The sequence below is a fragment of the Octopus bimaculoides genome, chromosome 12 (genome assembly GCF_001194135.2).
Source record: "Octopus bimaculoides isolate UCB-OBI-ISO-001 chromosome 12, ASM119413v2, whole genome shotgun sequence".
Lineage (NCBI taxonomy): Eukaryota > Metazoa > Mollusca > Cephalopoda > Octopoda > Octopodidae > Octopus > Octopus bimaculoides.
The window spans coordinates 4,406,374-4,413,544 of NC_068992.1; positions in this window are offsets into that span (position 1 = coordinate 4,406,374).

Sequence of the window (7,171 nt, forward strand, 5' to 3'; positions counted from 1 at the left end):
TGTGTGTGTGAGTGTGTGTGTGTGAGTGTGTGTGTGTGAGTGTGTGTGCGTGTGTATATTTCCATGTATATATATATGATGCACCTATATGTATTTGTGTGTGTGTATGTATGGATGTACGCATGTATGTAGGTATGTATGTATGTATGTATATACGTATGTATGTTGGTACCTATTTATCTATCCATTATCTCATAACCATCGTTTTCAATCTAAATTTCTTTTCACCTGTAACTCCCCACCTTTCAATTAATATGACATTCTTTTCTTTCTCAACCATCCTCCCCCTGCATCTCTCTACTACTTGCGCTCAATCATCTTACAACACCGCTTTTCACTTTAGTACAAATACAAATGTGATACGTTAAAAAAAAAAACCAAGTAAATAAACATATCAGTAAATAAAAAAAAAAGAAATTCTCAAAAAATCCAAAAAGAAACAACAGTTTATTCTCGAATGTTCCTGGAAGCAACTATATTAGTTGAAAGACACCATACCATATCCTTGTTTTGAAATTATACTATTTCTTTTCCTTCTTATTTAGTATTGCACTAGTTTATGCCTAAACTATGCCAACGTTTCTGGAGACTACGACAAGGAGACGGACGTAGTTGTAAATGCGCATGCGCACTTCTATTAGTTTGTGACAGTATTTATTTTTCTATATATGTATATACATGTATATTTACACATACATGCATAATGAAAGTAAGAAAATGTTTAAGGAACAGGAGGTTATAAAATGAACATCCTTTTGCTTACAGCTGTTTCTTCGATCGCTTTATAGTAAAGCTTTCATTTTTAGGCAAAGAGAAACACCTAATTTCGAAAGTGATAAACCATTGAATGTTAGGTATAAAAAATGCCAGCGTATTACTGGTGGGCCCTTGGGTTGAGTTTTCCCTGTAGATTTCCCTCCAACAATTTCTATAAAAGACGTTTCATTTATGTTTAACGACTAATCAGTTTGTACAAATTTTCTGTCATAATTACCATAGCCTTCAAAGCAGAGCACTCTGAGAAGTAATGAAATAAACTAATTCAATAACACGAAGTAGATTCATTAGCATGTAATGTATTAATAGAATTAAATGTGTTATTTTTGAATCAAGAGAGAAGATCCTTAATTAATTACTACTTATACCACTTACATATCAATGCGACTACTTCTAAGGCACCACAATGTGTGCTGGCTTGTGTACAAATATAGTTTCTTATTTCTCCATTGTTATTTAAAACGGCTGACACCAACTATTTGCTTCGATTTCTTTACAATCGTCGAGTAGAGATAAAATAATATAAATTGTTTTTTTTTTTACATATGTATAACAGGGTGAAATTTTTATCTCAAACGTGATTGGAGGAAAAAGCAGAATTTAGAGAGAAATGTTAACGAGCAACAAATATGGACGGTTAAGAAAAAAGGAACAGATTTTTTCAAGAAATGTGGCACCTGTGAGTGTAATGTCTGAACTACAACATAGCCAATAGCATCTACATTAACAACATCACAAGCTTCCTCCTCCACCTCCTCCTCCTTCTCCTTCTCTTCCACTTCCGCCTCATCATCATCATCATCATCATCATCATCATCATTTCTCCTCCTCCTCCTCCTCCTCCTCCTCCTCATTTCTTCTTCTTCTTCTTCTTCTTCTTCTTCTTCTTCTTCTTCTTATCCTCATCCGCCTCTTTTTCTTCTTCTTGTGAAGAATTATCCAATTAAACATACACACATGCATACATATCCTTTTAATCTTTTACTCTTTTACAAGTTTCAGCACTAAGGCTGTGGCCATGCTGGAGCACACACAAACTTAGAGGCGTGGTTGTATGGTAAGAAGTTTGCTTCCTGACTTCATGGTTCTGGGTTCAGACCTACTGCCTGGTACTTTCAACAGAAAAATCTTCTATTATAGCGTCCGGAGGACCAACTACTTATGAGTGGATTTGGTAGACGGTAACTGAAAGATGCCCATTGCATATATACATGTGTGTGTATGTGTGTGTCTGTGCGTGTATGCTCGCGCGCGTGTGTTATCCATTTCGTTTAACCCGGGTCATCGCTAATTGAGGAAATCTACAGTGTAAGTCATTCGAGCTCTGATCATTTCTGTCACCACCATATTTTCAGGCGTATTATAAATAGGATTATGTTTTCCTAAATGCTATTCTTTTCGATAAAATTTGGATCCATTACCGTCCAATTTCTCCTACAGACAGGAAACACATTTAGTCACATAACCTAATATGGAAGGAGGATTTATGGAGAATTGGCTACTATCGGTTCTTGATACCATTCTGTACACATAGACTCGTTATATTTCATTAGCTAGATATCATGTAGTTGATAAGGGCAAGTATAACTTCTGAGATAGAGGGTGGCAAATATTAATATTTTCAAGGGTATTTTGTAGCTGGACGTAGGAAGCTATCACCCATGACACGCGAAGACTTCCGGTGAGGATAAGGAAGCGAAGAAGAAACCACGACTGATTGGCTGCTGAAGGTATGAATTTATCCTCAGACCAAAATATCTACTATGATAACCATACCAACGTAGACACTGCCTAAAACACCTAGGAGACAAGTGATACTATTGAACTCGAAAACAGATTTCGACTGATTGGTACGGTTGGTTTAAAAGAGCAAGCGTAGATTTAATAGGAAGGGAAGAACTACAAATACGAGAGACAGCACACATATGTGGACTTGTGGTTCGAACAGATTAGTAAGTAGATCATTTTTCAATACGTAAGACTGACATTGTGGCGAGCGGAGTGTGGATGGTGTTCGATCGTATGGTTTGTTTGTGTCAATAACTGTTGCTTTTATTGTAAAAGATTTGCTAAATTATATTTCTTTCATTTCTAGGCAAGTGTACAACTGATAAAATATTTGCATATATTAAATAACAAAGCGAAGGAAATAAAGGGACCGATAATAATAATAAAAAAGATGGTTTGTCGTCTTTATTGTTTCAATATCTTTTCATTCCTGGTAGTCTTTGCAAAAGTTGTCATTTCATATTTCCAGCAATAATGGCGGCAAGTTAGCAGAATCAATCATTAAATGTATTAAACCATAGACCATTCTTCTTTCTATGTATTGAATTCAAATCCCCGCTGGTAAAGACTTTCACTGTCACTTCTCACCGCACCACACATAGTACGGTCGTTAAAATAAGAAATATTGGTAGTCGATTTTATCGACCGCACTCACATACTAGAATGTTTTTTTTTTCAAATGTCAAGGGTTCGTGTGTTTAGCGGAAGGATACATACATACATACGTAGATACGTGTGTCTCAGTACATAGATATATATATGTACAAACACACATATATACATATAACCATGTGTGTATGTTTATGTTTGTAAGGTAGGTGGTTATAAGCATAAAAGCACCAATCATCAAGTGAATTAAAATATTCATAACGATATAGAGTCTGATAATTATAATTTTTATTGATAGTGACTTCGAAGTTTCCACAGAAATTGTTATGTATGTATGTATGTATGTATGTATGTATATGTGTATATATATTATATATATATATATATATATATATATATATATATATTTATAAACATAATTAAGGGATCAGCAAACATTTGCTTCACCACATACCGAAGTTCAGAAATAGCAGCTCATAGTAATTTAATAAATTGATAAACCTTTACCCTTTTAATTTGTTTATATATATATATATATATATATATATATATATCCACTTGAAGGATTTTAGCAAACAAATCGACCCCTGTAATTACTCAGTTTCTTTTGCGAATCTCTAAGTTGCTAAGCGGTAAACAAACCAGCTCTGTCTATTAAACAGAGGTGGGCGAGCAGAAACGCAGACAGGTGCGCGCATACAGACGCACACATTATATGTATACATATACGACGGGCTTCTTTCAGTTTCCGTCTTCCAAACCCTTACAAGGTTTGGTCGAGCCTACGCAGATGGTGTGAAGTCAGAACCATGTTATTGAGAAGCAAACTTCTTATCGCACAGCCATACAAGCGCACAGATACATTTGCCCAAAACAAATGCTACACTGCATCTTCCGACGATCAAACTAATTTAAACCTTGGTGAGGAAAGAGGTTGGATGGTGATATTAATATGTCACTTAAGGAATCGAACAGAATAAATACTTGGCGCCAAGAGTAATGAAAGAACATGATGGAGAGGCAGAAAACACTGCGAAAACGATAAATAGGATGACAATGAAATGAATGAAGCCATGAATAGACGAAATTTTGTAAGGTAAATCAGGTTAAAAGGTTTTTTACATAGCAAATGCAATTTAAAGAAAATCAAATATTTTACCCCACTCAAAAACTATTCTTTCGAAATTTCCTCGGCGAAGGCGGCGTCGCTGTTTCACAAATCTAAAAGAAGCTATTAAGCTTTTGAGCAACATTTGGTTAATTCCGACTAATACACAAGTGAGATTAATTGATTAAAAAAAGTTGGAAATGCAATGGAAAAGACCAGCCTTAAAGCAAGTAGAAATAAAAGTGAGAAAAGGGGGGAAGTAATTAAGAAAGATGTCTAATTGGGAGACACCTAGTTCTGATGAGATGGAGTATTTCTAGCTTGAGAGTCATTCCAATTTACAAGAAAAAATGCGGCATGATGGAAGAGTACCCAAAAGATGGATGAGAGAACGACACTTTTGATTGAATGATAATTACAAAGCAACAGTTGTTGAGAAATTATCATCCTGTAAAATGTTTAAATGTGCTTTGGAAACTTTTAACGTGTCTGCTACTGAACAAACATAATAACGATTTATACTAAATTATCTTTTTCCTGTGGCATAAAGTAGACTGAGGAAGGGTCACACTGACCAGAAATGTTGTAATTGTTTTCAAATTTTGGCACAAGGCCAGCAATTTCGAAGAAAAGGGTAAATCGATTTGATCGACCCCAAGTACCCAACTGGTATTTCATTTATCGACACCAGAAGGTTAAAAACAAAGCCGACCTCAGCGGAATTTCATTTCCGAATGTGAAAACGGACGAAATGCCGGTAAGCATTTTACTCGGTATGCTAATAATTATTCTGCCAGCTCGTGTCCTAAATTTAATCATAATTAATGCTTTCAAATGTTGACACAAGGGCAAGAATCTCTGGGGACGGGCTAAGTCGATGAAATCGACCCCAGTGCTCAACTGGCACTTAATTTATCGACCCCCGAAAGGTTAAAAGGCAAAGTCGACTTCACCGGTATTTGATCTCAGAACGTGAAGACGGACGAAATACCGCTAAGCATGTTATCCGGGGGCTAATAATCATTCTACCTGCCCGACGCCTTAAATGATTCTAGTAATTGATTGTACGTCAGGGGTAGATTTAAATGCAGAGCTCTAATCTTGTGCCTCGACCACCACTAGTAATGTGCGTGATGACGATGTTTGTCATTGCTGAAAGTGTTATCAACACCTTAACATTTAGCAAGTAAAAGAAATTTATGTTGGTTATAAAAATGCTGGGTCTGTCCACATTATTTATAGTTTTTACAAGATTATTCTTTTACTACGATATTATTTGTGTTATTCTCGATGCATTCGTCAAGAATAATACATGCGACTGGGATTGACTACGACTCAGAAAGGAAGTTCCATTGATTAAGCATGTATTTATAAAACGGTTTACTCAGTCATAAAATAAAACCGATATACTTGTAAAGACTATGCTAGAGTTGCCAGGATGTCGTGATGCTAAACGTCATTCCATAGGAATGGGGTTTAGCGTTTCACATGTATGATTTAGTTAGTGTGAAAAGAGGTAACAGAAAGGGAGGAAGAGAATGTGTGTAAGAGAAAGAGAGAGAAAGTAAGATAGAAAGAGAGGGAGAGTGTGTGAGTAAGTGAGAGAGAGAGAGAGAGAGATGCAGCTGCATGCATTTGCCATGTAGAGAGATTATTGGTGATCCTCAAAAGTTTGGCTACAAATATCTAGGATAAAAAAATGAAAAGAAAATTCCAGACAAAGAAGCTGCTGCAGTCGATTTCAATGGAGAATGGACTTGGGCCTCGTCGACTAAATCCTAAAATTCCCATTTCTTTTTGTTGTGGGATATATCGAGTGTGCCCTCTCAGGCCACCATATATTCAACCATGACAATTGTTTTGAGATTCCTAGATAGTAGAAACATGTCTGGTTGGAGTGATGTATATGTAGATGAGTGTATTCGGATCAGTGAATCTGTGTGTTTGTATGTGTGTACGCGTGTGTATGTGCGTATGTACGTATGTCTATATATCACTGGACAGAACAGTACGCATTGATATTCAATATACATTTATATGCATACACAGTTTATGTTGATGCAGTCACATCTAAAACGTGGATATATTTTCACACACAACTATATTACATCCGTGCATACACACTATTGTAATATTTATATATATATATACATATTTATATATACATACATACATATATACACACACACATATATATATACATACATATATATATATATATATATATATATATATATATATATATATATATATATATATATATATATATATATATATATATATATATGCATACATATGTACACGTATATATACATATTCATACATACATATATGTATATATGTGTATATATGTATATATATGTATATATATATGTGTGTGTATGTGTATGAGCGTGCGTGTATATATATATATATAAAGAGAGAGAGAGAGAGAGAGAGAGAGAGAGGGAGAGAGAGATAGAGAGAAAGAGAGATAGAGAGAGAGAGAGAGAGAGAGAGGGAGAGAGAGAGAGGGAGATGAATGCACACTTATATTCTTATCAAATAAATTCAAATATATATTATGGGAATGCATACAAACATATACACACATAGAAAGACATACGCAGATATATAGGAATATATATACATAACACTGATAGAACCGTAGATGTTAGATAGACAGAATCACAATCTTCCAGTTACATACATATGTACGTACAGTTATACATACATACATACATACATACATAGATACATGCATACATACATACATGGATTCATGAATTTTTATATATACATATATGCATATATATATGCCTATATATACATGTATACATGGAAATTTATGTGTATATATGTATATAAATGTACATATGTGTATGTGTGTACGAGTTTGTGTGCGTGTGT